Raw genomic sequence first — 16752 nt, forward strand, 5'->3', positions numbered from 1 at the left:
AGACTTTACATGACACTACAGGCCTAAACTAGAGCAGAAAAGACCATATTGTCTGAGCTAACTGAACCATTACAATTGATCTCAGGGATCATCAACAAGATTCAGCTGTGGGCCGGAACTTAATTACAATAATTTGTAGGCTGCAAATTGAGAGCAAGAAGCCCAAACCGATAAATTTTTTCTCTTAAACATAATCATTTCAAACCTTGCTTACATTTCCATACGATCACATCATTTGTGCATTCTTAAAGTATTCAGACCGCTTCCCTTTTTCCAATTTATTTACACTACAGTCTTATTATGGAATTGATAAAATGTGTTTTTTTTCCTCACCAATCTACACACAATACCCCATAATGGCAAAGCAAAAGCAGGTTTTTAATTTTTTTTTGCAAATGTATTAAAGATAAAAAACAGAAATACCTTATTTACATAAATATTCAGACCCTTTGCTATGAGACTTGAAAATGACCTCAGGCGCATCCTGTTTCCATTGATCATCCTTGAGATGTTTCTGCGAGTCCACCTGTGGTAAATTCAGTTGATTGGACATGATTTAGAAAGGCACACATCTGTCTATTTAAGATCCCACAGTTGACAGTGCTTGTCAGAGCAAAAACCAAGCCATGAGGTCAAAGGAATTGTCCATAGTGCTCCGAGACAGGATTGTGTCGAGGCACAGATATGGGGAAGGGTACAAAAAAATGTCTGCAGCATTGAAGGTCCCCAAGAACCCAGTGGCCTCCATCATTCTGAAATGAAAGAAGTTTGGAACCGCCTAGACTCTTCCTAGAGCTGGCTGCAAGGCCAAACTGAGCAATCTGGGGAGAAGGGCCTTGGTCAGGGAGGTGACCAAGAACCTGATGGTCATGCCGACAGAGCTCAGAGTTCCTTTGTGGAGATGGGAGAACCTTCCAGAAGGACAACCATCTCTGCAGCACTACATCAATCAGAATTATATACAGTACCACTCAAACGTTTGGACACACTCACTCCTTCCAGGATTTTTCTTTATTTTTACTAATAAATCAGGTGGAGAGCTGGGAGTTTGCCTCAAGGCACCTAAAGGACTCTCAGACCATGAAACAAGATTCTCTGGTCTGGTGAAACCAAGATTGAACTCGTTGGCCTGAATGCCAAGCGTCACTTCTGGAGGAAACTTGGCACCATCCCTACGGTGAAGCATGGTGGTGGCAGCATCATGCTGTTAGGATGTTTTTCAGTGACAGGGACTTAGAGACAAGTCGGGATTGAGTACAGAGAAAAAGTACAGAGATATCCTTGGTGAAAACCTTCTTCAGAGCGCTCAAGACTTCCAACTGAGGCGAAGATTCAACCTTCTGACAGGACAACAACTCTAAGCACACAGCCATGACAACGCAGGGGTGGCTTTGGGACAAGTCTCTGAATGTCCATACATCCAAAAAAATGTTTTTGCTTTGTCATTATGGGGTATTGTGTGTAGATTGATGAGGAAAAATAACTATTTAATCTATTTTAGAATAAGGTTGTAACGTAACAAAATGTGGAAAAAGTCAAGGGGTCTGAATACTTTCTGAATGAGCTGTATATCTCTATTATGTGTCGGAATACTTTGTAACAGATGTCCTAAGTTAAAATGATTTGGAGCTGATTTACAATCTTTTATGTCCCAAAAGAAATATATACTGCACCAGCACATTTTTTCTCATCCCAGGGATTTAACAATGGTGTAAAGTACACTATATATACAAAAGTATGTGGACAACCCTTCACATTAGTGGATTCGGCTATTTCAGCCACACCCGTTGCTGACAGGTTTATAAAATTGAGCACACCGCCATGTAATCTCCATAGACAAACATTAACAGTAGAATGTCCTTACTGAATAGGATGCCACCTTACTAACAAGTCAGTTCGTCACATTTCTGCCCTGCTAGAGCTGCCCCGGTCAACTGTAAGTGCTGCTATTGTGAAGTGGAAACATCTAGGAGCAACAATGGCTCAGCCGCAGTGTGGTAGGCCACACAAGCTCACTGAATGGGACCACCGGAGTGCTGAAGTGCATAACGTGTAAAAATCATCTGTCCTCGGTTGCAACACTCACTACCGAGTTCCAAACTCCCTCTGGAAGCAACGTCAGCACAATAATTGTTTGTCGGGAGCATCATGAAATGGGTTTCCATGGCCAAGCAGCCACACAAAAGCCTAAGATCATCATGTGCATTGCCAAGCGTTGGCTGTAGTGGTGTAAAGCTTGTTGCCATTGGACTCTGGAGCAGTGGAAATGCGTTCTCTGGAGAGATGAGTCTGGGTTTGACGGATGCCAGGAGAACGCTACCTGCCCGAATGCATAGTGCCAACTGTAAAGTTTGGTGGAGGAGGAATAATGTTCTAAGGCTGTTTTTCATGGTTCGGTCTAGGCCCGTTAGTTCCAGTGAAGGAAAATCTTAATGCTACAGCATACAATGACATTGTAGATGCTTCTGTGCTTCCAACTTTGTGGCAACAGTTTTGGGAAGGCCCTTTCCTGTTTCAGCATGACAATGCCCCCGTGCACAAAGCGAGGTCCATACAGAAATGGTTTGTCGAGATCGGTGTGGAAGAACTTGACTGGCCTGCACAGAGCAAAATACTGCCCCCTACCCTTTAAGAAGTTAAGGGGAGAGGCTATAACTATAATTTATGAAGTAAAGTACTTTTCCTGTCAATGACTTTATTTGACAAACTTCCTTTTTTGTGTAGGTTTGTGTCCATTTTCAAAGGTTTAGTAAAACCTTTATTCAGCCAAAAAATCCATATTTTCATTGATGGAATATTCAATAGACTGAACAGTCATGTACAAATGAAATGAATTAGTTGCATTGCAGTTGTGTGTGGTGTTGCCCCATCTAGCCTTGGTATGGAATAACTGATGATTGACAAAATACCTCAGCCTTAGGAAATCATTGGGGAAAGAAGTCACACTTCCAATTTGCACTCATCTTTATTTGAATTGCTGGAATACAGAGATACAAACTGTATAAAAAAATAAACCCTGGAGGTGTGTTGGGTCATTGTTCTGGTCATCGTCCTGTTGAAAAACAAATGATAGTCCCACTAATTCCCAAACCAGATGGGATGGCCTATCACCGCAGAATGCTGTGGTAGCCATGCTGGTTAAGTGTGCCTTGAATTCTAAATAAATCACAGACAGTGTCACCAGCAAAGCACCCTCACCCCATCACACCTCCTCCTCCATGCTTCACGGTGGGAACCACACAAGCGGAGATCATCCTTTCATCTACTCTGTGTCTCACAAAGACATGGCGGTTAGAATCAAAAATCACAAATTTGTACTCATCAGACCAATGGACAGATTTCCACTAGTCTAATGTCCATTGCTCGTGTTTCTTGGCCCAAGCAAGTCTCTTCTTCTTATTGGTGTCCTTAGTAGTGGTTTCATTGAAGCTTTTTGAAGCAATTTGACTATGAAGGCCTGATTCACACAGTCTCCTCTGAACAGTTGATGTTGAGATGGGTCTGTTACTTGAACTCTGTGAATCATTAATTTGGGCTGCAATTTCTGAGGCTGGTAACTCTAATAAACGTATCCTCTGCAGCAGAGGTAACTCTGGGTCTTCCATTCCTGTGGCAGTCCTCATGAGAGATAGTTTCATCATAGCGCTTGATGGTTTTTGCGACTTCACTTGAAGAGTCTTTAAAAGTTCTTGAAATGTTCCATATTGACTGATCTTCATGTCTTAAAGTAATGAGGCAAGGAACACTGAGCCATGCATGAGAGCACCAGCTGTTCCAGACTACTGTGTGATTTCGCTCTCCATAGGAAGACCAGGTTAACATGCACAAGGCCGCAGGGTCAGACGGATTACCTGCCACACACTCAGGGCATGCGCTGACCAGCTGGAAAGTGTCTTCACTGACATTTTCAACCTCTCCCTGACCCAGTCTGTAATACCTACATGTTTCAAGCAGACCACCATAGTCCCTGTGCCCAAGAACGCCAAGGTAACCTGTCGAAATGACAAAAAAATACAATAAATAAAATGTTTAATTGTCACATACAGTTGAAGTCGGAAGTTTACATACACCTTAGCCAAACACATTTAAACAGTTTTTCACAATTGCTGACATTTAATCCTAGTAAAAAGTTCCTGTCTTAGGTAAGTTAGGATCCCCACTTTATTTTAAGAATGTGAAATGTCAGAATAATAGTAGAGAGAATGATTTATTTCAGCTTTTATTTCTTTCATCACATTCCCAGTGGGTCAGAAGTTTACATACAGTCAATTAGTACATTGCCTTTAAATTGTTTAACTTGGGTCAAACGGTTCGGGTAGCCTTCCACAAGCTGCCACAAGTTGGCTAAATTTTGGCCCATTCCTCCTGACAGAGCTGACTCAGTTCTGCCCACAAATTTTCTATAGGATTGAGGTCAGGGCTTTGTGATGGTCACTCCATTACCTTGACTTTGTTGTCCTTAAGCCATTTTCCCACAACTTTGGAAGTATGCTTGGGGTCATTGTCCATTTGGAAGACCCATTTGCGACCAAGCTTTAACTTCCTGACTGATGTCTTGAGATGTTGCTTCAAAATATCCACATCATTTTCCTGCCTCATGATGCCATCTATTTTGTGAAGTGCACCAGTCCTTCCTGCAGCAAAGCACCCCCACAACATGATGCTGCCACCCCCGTGCCTCACGGTTGGAATGGTGTTCTTCGGCTTGCAAGGCTCCCCATTTTTCCTCCAAACATAAGGATGGTCATTATAGCCAAACAGTTCTATTTTTGTTTCATCAGACCAGAGGACATGTCACCAAAAAGTATGATCTTTGTCCTAATATGCAGTTGCAAACCGTAGTCTGGCTTTTTATGGCGGTTTTAGAGCAGTGGCTTCTTCCTTGCTGAGCAGCCTTTCAGGTTATGTCGATTTGGACTCGTTTTACTGTGGATATAGATACTTTTGTACCTGATTCCTCCAGCATCTTCACAGGGTCTTTTGCTGTTGTTCTGGGATTGATTTGCACTTTGCGCACCGATGTACGTTCATCTCTAGGAGACAGAACGCGTTTCCTTTCTGAGTGGTATGACGGCTGCGTGGTCCCATGGTGTTCATACTCACGTACTATTGTTTGTACAGATTTGCGTGATTCCTTCAGGCATTTGGAAATTCTTGGCTGATTTCTTTTGATTTTCCCATGATGTCAAGCAAAGAGGACCTGAGTTTGAAGGTAGGCCTTGAAATACATCCACAGGTAAACCTCTAATTGACTCAAATTATGTCAATTAGCCTAAAGCCATGACATAATTTTCTGGAATTTTCCAAGCTGTTTAAAGGCACAGTCAACTTAGTGTATGTAAACTTCTGACCCACTGGAATTGTGATACAGTGCATTGTAAGTGAAATAATCTGTCTGTAAACAATTGTAAACAAAAATTACTTGTGTCTTTCATGGGCAATGATGAGCCAACTAGTTGACATTAGCCTACTACATCTAGCTACAAATTGGACTTCCATCCTCTCAGGCCAGGGGAACAATAATATTCATTGGCCAGTACAGAGAATTAAGTAAAACCACAAGTCCAAATCTCTATCTCTATTCACGGCTAATTTAGGAAAGAGACAATTTTTGCTAGCTAGCTAGCCACTGGAGGACAGCAACACAACAAGATGCAACAATTCAAGTTTTTTTGTCAATGACGTTTGTTTTTTGTTGTGTTGGGATTGGTTTGAAGCCAAATCCAAACTGAATTCCCCTTGAGACTTTTTTTTGGTGCGCCAGGACCATTCACAGTTGAGCTCGCTCAGTTTAGCTCAATGTTGATTGGTTATTATTTTATAAAAAAATGTATCAAGGGAGGCCAAATGCTTGCTGGCTTCCCTTGCATTCAATGCTACGGGAGGCAACAATATAATATTATTTTTTGAACAGACAGCATCAGATAAATGGTCTACACATAAAGAGACAGAGGGGTGCTGTTTCGCTCGCTCGGATGCTTTCTCTGGTGAGATACATTCAGCCTCTTTTGAATTGAAAGAAAATTATGAAACACATACGAAAGACTCCTTTTTTTTCTTGGTCAATTGTTTTGGGAAGCCTGGCTTCTCTTGGCATCCATGAATATATGCCACTGCGTTTATTTCAATCTCTAGTTGAGTAAAATAAGTAGTTTTGTTTTGGTCACAAAATAATCTAGAAAATTGCGGTAAACAGTGTCACACTCAGGCAGAAAACTGAATGTTCTATTCTCAGCCAGGCCCATATTTTCAAAGAAAACACAATTTCCTTCTATCAGTATTTGAGCAAAATAAGTTGTTTTTTTGTGATCACAAGAAAATTCTAACAATTCAGGTAAAGAGTGCCACAAGCAGGCAGAAAAATAGGAATGTTCTGTCAAAGTGAGAACATTTAGTTTCCCTGGCTGCTACTTATAAATACTATAATAATAGATGACATTCACTGCTATAAACCTGTCTCCGATATAACCACATAGTTTACACAGATCCACCACAGATCTTTGACAAATAAATCTCTGTGTGAAAAGGCATCCCATGTTCTTTTTTGTCGACAAACTCAATGTATTCCAAACACTGGTGGTAACCTGATGATGTCAATAATTTAGGTAGTAAACGATGCCCCCCTCTGGTATGTTCTATTGCAAACTATCTGGGACTTACTACTTACTCAAATATATTTTACTTATTAAGTCAAAGACAGCTGCAACCTGGTCTCAGAGCATTTCATATGATTTTGTACGTAAAGCCAAGACACTCTATTTAGTATGATATTTTACATTTTGTATGTTTGTGTTAATTTGTGGTTGTCCATCATCCATTTCACATGATATGTTACAAATTACAATTCGTATGATATGTTACGAATTTGCTAAATGTACAATATGTTACAAATTTGTAATAACGTACAATATGTTACAAATTTGCTAAACGTATGATATGTTACGAATTCAAATTTGTTGTGACTAACACAAATTTTAGCCAGCTAGCTAACTTTAGCTAGGCTAGAGCTTAGGGTTAAGGTTAGGGTTAAGCTTTGGAGTTAGGTTAAAGGGTTGGCTAAAAGGGTTAAGGTTAAGGTTAGGGGAAGGGTTAGCTAACATGCTAAGTAGTAGCGAAGTAGCAAAACATTTGTAAGTAGTTGAAAAGTTGCTAAAATGCTAAAGTTTTCCATGATGAGATTCGAACACGCAACTTTTGGGTTTGTAACCTTCTGTCTTATGTAACCATACTAAATGTAACATACCAAACTAATTTCAGTGTCCCAGATTTACATTTCCTATGCTACATCTAGTCTATGAGACCAGGCTGAAAGTTGATAAAAACTGAAATACACTGGTCTCAAATATATTTGCGTAACTAGGCTACACAGAACCATAGTGGACCCATTAATGAGAGGCTTTTCTCCATATGAAAACATGTCCAGTCCAACATGCATAGCTTACAGAGCACTCTTTGAAATAAGCTCTACAAGAAAGCAGGAAGGAGCTACACAAAACCGCATTGAGTGGCAACCAATCTGCCCAATTAACTGTTAGGTTTTGACACACCCTCCTGTGTTGGTCCTCCCATTTGTTTCACAACGATCACTTTCAGACACACTCTAATTATGCAGTCACCATTACTTGAAACTTCCCATCACTAATTTCCAAACGGCACACACCGCAAAATCCAGACTGAATTTAGGAACGCGCTGATTGCCTGTGTTCTGTAATTGGATGAAGGAGGCTATGTGCTGGGGCACATTTTTGTTGTTGTGCTGGGTGCGTTAATTTTGTTCACCAGTAGGCCTTCACTGCTTCAACATAGATTATGTCAAAGTATACTTTTTGATAGTAGGCCTATGTATACTTTTTGAACTCCATAAAGTTCAAAAGCAAATTTTGGATTCGTCACTCTTGATCCGTTTAAACCACAAACACCAAACCAACGTTACATTTTTTTATTACAGAGCATGTAATAAAGCGTCATATTACACAAATTCTTGCTTTGTAGTACTTACGGATGAAACATTATCCTGGGTAAGGCCAAAATTCAAGTAATTATTTCTCAACAATACATACACATTTCAAATATGTACCAAACATCCTTGCGCCAAAGGACTTTTTCATGTATTACATTTCAGAAATATCTAAAACATTATGGTCTTATTTGACCATAACCCATTAGCCAAAGGTGGACCGTGTGCTGATTGTAAAATGTGTGCCAAGTGACTGTCCCTCATTGTTTTAAACAACTCCAAGATACCCCAAACAACCACAATATATTGGGTTTTGGCAAGACTCTAATGGTCTGGGTTTCAGGACTTTTAAGTGTCAACCTAAAAATCTGGCAAAATACAGACATGAAAGTTGCTTAGCCAATGACGGGTTAGACCCAACCTTTGATCTTCGGGGAATCTAAGGCAGCCAGGCATAGTCCACTCACTGACAAATCAACTTTAAAAAAATATTATCCGTGGACACCACCTTGTCATGGTGGAGAAGCTCCCAAGAGGGGGAGCTTCCAGACTAAAAGCAATCCAAAACTTTCCATCAGTTTGTCAAAACCACTCTTGGGAGCGTATAAATAATATGCTTTCTTGTTTGATTCATAAAAATCCTTATTTTGGTTAGGATCGTTGAAGGACACTAGGGAAGGAGGAAATTGATCCTTTGACTACTCCAACAATTTCTAACGTGACTGATCTTTGTGCGTTTATTGGTTTATAGTCAATTGTCCCGGAGTGTAAGGATTTACAGCCTGGCTGGATGGTAATAGCAGCCCTGCACGAGCAGAGTGCTGGTACAGGGCGAACTGGGCTGTGCAGAGGCCTGATGGTTGTCGTGCGTAGAGCAGGCGTAGGGTAGCCTGGGCCTAGGAGGCGCACTGGTGGCGCTGTGCAGGCATCCTCCTACCAGGCTGGATGCATACTCTAGCACGGCACTTGCGAGGGGCTGGGATCGCTCGCACCGGACTGTGTGTGCGCATGGGCGAGATCGTGCGCACTACCGAATACTCCGGCGCTCTCCACTCCAAATGCTTCCCATAATAAGCACAGGGAGCTGGCTTAGGGCTCACCCTTGGCCCAGCCAAACTACCCGTGTGCCCCCCCACAAAAAAAATATTGGGGGTGCCTCTCGTGCTTCCCCATCGGCGCGTACAAAGCCTCATACCGGCGCCGCTCCGCCTTCGCTGCCTCTATCTCCTCCGGTGGGCGACGGTATTCCCCAGCCTGGTGCCATGGTCCAGCCCCGTCCAGAATTTCCTCCCATGTCCATGATTCCATGAAGCTCTGCTGCTGCTCCTTCCTCCTCTGCTTGGTCCGTTTGTGGTGGGTAGTTCTGTCACGTCTTTCGTAGGTATTGGACCAAGGCGCAGCGGGTTGAGTGCTCATATTTCACTTTTATTGAACACCAAAACAAGAAAACGTACGAAAGAACAGGATGCAGGCTAAACACAAATCTATGCAACCGTAAGTACCCACAATACCCCATACAAAACAACCCCTATACATAGGACCTTCAATCAGAGGCAACGAGAAACAGCTGCCTCCAATTGAAGGTCAAATCAATAAACTGAACATAGACGTAAACAACCTAGAACTAACATAGAGTACACTAACCTAGAACCTAAACCTAAAACCCCGGTACACTCTAAACCAACACCCCTCTACATAAACACATAGCCCAAAAACCCCCGAAACACTCTAAACAAATACCCCTTCTACATAAACACATAATATAACAAACCCCTAAACACTCTAAACAAATACCCCCTGCCACGTCCTGACCAAACTACAATAACAAATAAGCCCTTTACTGGTCAGGACGTGACAGTACCATGTAAACTGATTTGAAATATATTTTCGATAACCAAAAATCTTGTATTTTCAGCTGTTTTAGGCTGGTGTACAAAACCAAAATTAAAAGACGCAAAAACGGGAAGCATAAAAGTAGCGCACATAGAACAGATCTACCACTTCTTAGACTTGCTTTCAATGAGAATGACAGATCTATAACTTAAGTTTCTATGTGAATTTGGTCAGGTCACCCAAAAAGTTACATATTGCAGTTTTAACATTACTAGAGTTTGGATTGCCAGCTTTGCAATAGAAGTTACTTATAATATGGGCACTTCAGATAGGTGCTTCAGTATACAGTTTCATTCTGATAACGTGTTATAATAATAATGTGGGTGCTTATTTGTCCTATTTTACACATGTATTAATAGGAAACGTGTTTTCTTGCATATCCCACTTTCCCTGAGACAGGCTCCGAGAATGGGGTCACGGCCTGCCACTATCAACGGCGACTCTGGAGCAATTCGGGTTAAGTGCTCATCAACAGGTTTTTCAACCGGTTGGCTTGGGGGATTCAAACTTGCGACCTTTCAGTTACTAGCCCAAAACTCTACCTGCTGTCTGTGTTTTTGTCCATGCTGTCACAACAGTCTCAAGGTGTTGAATTTATTCTGAGTTGACTGTACCAAGACAGATTAAATCAATGACCATCCTCTTTCTCAAATTCCTGTAATAATCTACACATGCTATCATTATTCCTTCCCTGATGATAGGGGCTTCTGGACCATAGACTGTATTGGAGAGCTGGATAAGTTCTCTAATGATCCAATAGATGTCAGTAAAGTACCAGACATAACTTCCATTTTCACTGTGGCCTCCTTGAATATGGTGTGTGTTCTGATAATTCAACAATATTTTGAAGGGATACAGCCTACTGACTTTAGACACTGATAGATTATGGATTGAAATGTTTAATTTATCTTGGGGATTGAGTCAGTGCTTTACCTAAGTCAACTCTGTTTCTATCAGTAATTAAAATCTTATTAAAGGTTACTAAAGAAGAAAATATTTGACATCTATGGATGTTCATTAAATGTCTGTACTGGACAAGCCCCTCGGATGTAAACTGTATCAAGTTCTGTCTGAGCGCGATGTCCTGCAGGTCAGACAGGTCAGTTAATGGCTTGAGACCGTCCTGTTCATGCAGGTTGGTGCCTCTAATTTAAGCAGATGTTAGAGGCCTTTTTACTGAAGAATGTGTTTGTCTCATATGATTGTGTTGTGCTTTTCGTGTTTTGTGTTTGCTTTTCATGTATGTGTAATTAATGTGTATATACAGTGCCTTCAGAAAGTATTCATTTTTGTAAAAACTAAATATTTAACCTTTATTTAACTAGGCAAGTCAGTTAAGAACAAATTCTTATTTACAATGACGGCCTACCCTGGCCAAAGCCGGACGACGCTGGGCCAATTGTGCGCCGCCCTATGGGACTCCTAATCATGGCCAGTTGTGATACAGTCTGGAATCAAACCAGGGTCTGTAGTGATGCCTCTAGCACAGAGATGCAGTGCCTTCGGGAGCAGCGGTCTCTTGACTTATTCCACATTTTGTTGTGTTACAGCCTGAATTCAAATATGGATTAAATATTTTAAAAATGTACCCATCGACACATAATATCCCATGACAAAGTGAAAACATGCTTTTAGAAATTATAGCAAATTTATTGAAAATGAAATACAGAAATATCTAATTTACATAAGTGTTCCCACACCTGAGTCAATACTTTGTGGAAGCACCTTTGGCAGTGATTACAGCTGTGAGTCTTTCTGGGTAAGTCTCTATTATTTTCAAAATTCTTCAAGCTCTGTCAAATTGGATGTTGATCATTACTAGACAACCATTTTCAGGTCTTGCCATAGATTTTCAAGTAGATTTAAGTCAAAACTGTAACTCAGCCATTCAGGAACATTAACTGTCTTCTTGGTAAGCAACTTCAACGTAGATTTGGCCTTGTGTTTTAGGTTATTGTCCTGCTGAAAGGTGAATTCATCTCCCAGTAACTCGGGGAAAGCAGACTAAATGAGGCGTTCCTCTAGGATTTTGCCTGTGCTTAGCTCCATTCCATTTCTTTTTTATCCTGAAAAAGTCCCCAGTCCTTAATGTTTACAAGCATACCCATAACATGATGCAACCATCACTATGTTTAAAAAAATGGAGAGTGGTACTCAGTCATGTGTTATATTGGATTTGCCCCAAACATAACACTTTGTATTCAGGACAAAAGGTTAATTGCTTTGCCACATTGTTTTGCAGTATTAAGTATTCCTCAGTTGTCTCCTATCACTGCCATTCAACTCTGTAACTGTTTGAAGTCACCTTTGGCCTCATGGTGAAATCCTTGAGTTGTTTCCTTCCTCTCCAGAAACTGAGTTAGGAAGGACGCCTGTATCTTTGTAGTGACTGGGTGTATTGATACACCATCCAAAGTGCAATTAACAACTTCACCATGCTCAAAGGGATATTCAATGTCTGCTTTTTTTTACCCATCTACCAATAGGTGCCCTTGCGAGGCGTTGGAAACTCTCTATGGTCTTTGTGGTTGAATCTGTGTTTGAAAATCCCTGCTCGACTGAGGGACCTGACAAATAATTGTATGTGTGGGGTACAGATATGTGGTAGTCATTAAAAAATCATGTTAAACACTATTATGGCACACAGAGTGAGTGAATGAAACTTATTATGTGACTTGTTAAGCAAATATTTACTCCTGCACTTGTTTAGGCTTGCCATAGCAAACGGGTTGAATACTTATTGACTCAAGACATTTCAACTTTTCATTTTTAATGAATGTGTAAAAATATTGATAAACATTATTCCACTTTGACATTATGGTGTATTGTGTAAGCCAGTGACAAAACATCTAAATGTAATGAATATTAAATGCAGGCTGTAACACAACAAAATGTGGAAAAAGTCAAGGGGTGTGAATACTTTCTGAAGGCACTGTATATGTATAGTGTAATTGCTGTTTATTGATGTGTTCATGCAGGGTTCATCTGAGAAAGAGACTGTGGTCTCAGCAAGACTCCCTGCTTAAATAAAGGTTAAATAAAATATACTGTCATGAATCTTGCCCTGGAGGCAGTTCTGCAGAGTGGTCACTAGCTGGCACAGCCACAAAGTCATAAAATCTGATTTTATAACTAACACTAACCTTTACCCTAACAGTAACTACACTGCAAACCCTAATGTCTAACTCTAACCTTAAATTAAGACCAAAACGCTAATTTTTATGATATAGCAAATATTACTTTGCAGCTGGCACATCTCAGTTCAGCCTCCAGGGCAAGATTCATGAAAATAAACGTCAACCTGTAGTTGGCATTCTGCTTCAGCATACTGATCTCCAGTGTGGCGTTTTAGAAATATGTTTCTAAATAGAAATCCATGTCCTATTCCGTACTTAAAGGAAATGTACATTTCCTTTCATAAATATCCATCTGAACATTTCTGCCTTAAACCATGCCAAACTAACAAGAAGTTATGTCTCTGTGGCTGCTTTAAGAAATTGGTCTCTAGAGAGAGTCTGTATTTTAATTAATTCTCTATCAGGTAGGCAGTGTGTGCTCTGTCACCAGGTTTAAACCTGCGGCAGTGCTCACCTTGTTTGCAGATAACTTATTATAGCTCCTTAGGGTGGCTGCTGCCGGTTGACTCTGGCAGTGCATAAGAAAAGCAGTTTATTTGTTTGTTTATCCTGTGAGTATTTGGCCGGGGTGTCCTGGGTCCTGTTTGGCTTGGGTCCCTGTTGGCCTTCTATTTCTGAAACCCAAGTGAGTCTTAATGAACCTGGCAGGGCTGGCACGGGCCCTCAGCAAACCCAGGCCTGAGCAGACCCTATTTCTTCTGCCTTGGCAGACACCCTCCGTTTGCTCTCTCTGGATTCCTAATTTAGCAACGGCGGGTCAAAATAAGCACTAACGAACAAGGTCTGGTATGTCAGGCTGGTGTCCAGTGGAGACAGAGAGAGGAAGTGAGAGAGAGAAAGAGAGACAGAGGGGGGCGTTGTTTTCACAGCAGAACCCAGTGACAGAGGAGTGAAGCCACGACACAGACTTCTACATCTGTATGTGTGCTCTGAATTTCTTCCCCCAGCCAAACACCATTCCAGATCTCTCTCTCCCCCCTTTACCTTCAAATCCCACCGTTAGTAGCTTCACAGTGAGTGCCAATGTTACAGTGAGTCTAAAATGAGTTTGGCCTCCAGGCTGTATTCATAAAAAGGTCTTGTGTGAAGATGCTGGGCGGTCTCTGGCCTCTCTGGGTCTTTCCAGGGCATCATAGGGAATTCTAAAGGGGAACTACGGTTTGATTATTTTAAAACTTCTTCAGGATTGGTGGGTCCCCTGCGGGACAGTTGAGCAAACGTAGGCTAATGCAATTAGCATGAGGTTGTAAGTAAGTTTCCCAGGACATAGACGTATCTGATATTGGCAGAAAGTTTAAATTCTTGTTAATCTAACTGCACTGTCCAATTTACAGTAGCTATTACAGTGAAATAATGCCATGCTATTGTTTGAGGAGAGTGCACAGTTTTGAACATGAAAAGTAATTAATAAACAGATTAGGCACATTTGGGCAGTCCAAATTTTGAACAAAAATACAATGGTTCATTGGATCAGTCTAAAACTTTGCACATACAAAATCTAAATTGCACCTGGGCTGGAATAATACATTATGGCCTTTCTCTTCAAATCAAATCAAATGTCTTTATATAGCCCTTCTTACATCAGCTGATATCTCAAAGTGCTGTACAGAAACCCAGCCTAAAACCCCAAACAGCAAGCAATGTAGGTGAAGAAGCACGGTGGCTAGGAAAAACTCCCTAGAAAGGCCAAAACCAAGGAAGAAACCTAGAGAGGAACCAGGCTATGAGGGGTGGCCAGTCCTCTTCTGGCTGTGCAGGGTGGAGATTATAACAGAACATGGCCAAGATGTTAAAATGTTCATAAATGACCAGCATGGTCAAATAATAATAATCACAGTAGTTGTCGAGGGTGCAACAGGTCAGCATCTCAGGAGTAAATTTCAGTTGGCTTTTCATAGCCGATCATTGAGAGTATCTTTACCGCTCCTGCTGTCTCTAGAGAGTTGAAAACAGCAGGTCTGGGACAGGTAGCATGTCCGGTGAACAGGTCAGGGTTCCATAGCCGCAGGCAGAACAGTTGAAACTGGAGCAGCAGCACGGCCAGGTGGACTGGGGACAGCAAGGAGTCATCATGCCAGGTAGTCCTGAGGCATGGTCCTAGGGCTCAGGTCCTCCGAGAGAGAGAAAGAAAGAAAGAGAGAAAGAGAGAATTAGAGAGAGCATACTTAAATTCACACAGGACACCGGAAAAGACAGGAGAAATACTCCAGATATAACAGACTGACCCTAGCCCCCCGACACATAAACTACTGCAGCATAAATACTGGAGGCTGAGACAGGAGGGGTCAGGAGACACTGTGGCCCCATCCGATGATACCCCCGGACAGGGCCAAACAGGCAGGATATAACCCCACCCACTTTGCCAAAGCACAGCCCCCACACCACTAGAGGGATATCTTCAACACCAACTTACCATCCTGAGACAAGGCCGAGTATAGCCCACAAAGATCTCCGCATCATCACAACCCAAGGGGGGGGCGCCAACCCAGACAGGAAGACCACGTCAGTGACTCAACCCACTCAAGTGACGCACCCCTCCTAGGGACGGCATGGAAGAGCACCAGTAAGCCAGTGACTCAGCCCCTGTAATAGGGTTAGAGGCAGAGAATCCCAGTGGAGAGAGGGGAACTGGCCAGGCAGAGACAGCAAGGGCGGTTCGTTGCTCCAGTGCCTTTCCGTTCACCTTCACACTCCTGGGCCAGACTACACTCAATCATAGGACCTACTGAAGAGATGAGTCTTCAATGAAGACTTAAAGGTTGAGACCGAGTCTGCGTCTCTCACATGGGTAGGCAGACCATTCCATAAAAATGTAGCTCTATAGGAGAAAGCCCTGCCTCCAGCTGTTTGCTTCGAAATTCTAGGGACAATTAGGAGGCCTGCGTCTTGTGACCGTAGCGTACGTGTAGGTATGTACGACAGGACCAAATCGGAAAGAAAGGTAGGAGCAAGCCCTTGTAATGCTTTGTAGGTTAGCAGTAAAATCTTGAAATCAGCCCTTGCCTTAACAGGAATTTTTGGTTCTTGTCAGGATTCTAGCAGCTGTATTTAGCACTAACTGAAGTTTATTTAGTGCTTTATCCGGGTAGCCGGAAAGTAGAGCATTGCAGTAGTCTAACCTAGAAGTGACAAAAGCATGGATACATTTTTCTGCATCATTTCTCTTGCATTTCAAAGATGAACAGTTGCTTTTTTCTTTGTATTATCTTTTACCAGATATATTGTGTTATATTCTCCTACATTCCTTTCACATTTCCACAAACTTCAAAGTGTTTCCTTTCAAATGGTATCAAGAATATGCATATCCTTGCTTCAGGTCCTGAGCTACAGGCAGTTAGATTTGGGTATGTCATTTTATGCGAAAATTGAAATAAAGGGGCCAATCCTTTAGAGTTTTTTTTTATATTAATGTTTTCATGTATGTCAATGATCAATTAGGCTGATATGAAAAGTTATTTAAGTTCCATAGTTTTTCTCTGCTTGTAATTAATTCATCCTCACCTGTAGACATTGTCATTGCAATCTCCTGCAAGCACTTACTCTTCCGTGTTCACAGTTCAAGGGGCTCATGGCAACCTTGTTGACTTGCACCCCCCCCAGCTGCAAATGAAATCAGAAAACTCCTAGCATGTGATTAAAGGTTGCAATACCACACAGACAGACAGTATTTTTCGAATCTTGCATTTGAAGGCAGTGTGATCATCATGTAGCATTCAGTTCTTGAAAACGTAGCTCATTGAGTGACTCAATAAGAGATTATTAGTG

Source organism: Salmo trutta, chromosome 17 (genome assembly GCF_901001165.1).
Source record: "Salmo trutta chromosome 17, fSalTru1.1, whole genome shotgun sequence".
Taxonomy (NCBI): domain Eukaryota; kingdom Metazoa; phylum Chordata; class Actinopteri; order Salmoniformes; family Salmonidae; genus Salmo; species Salmo trutta.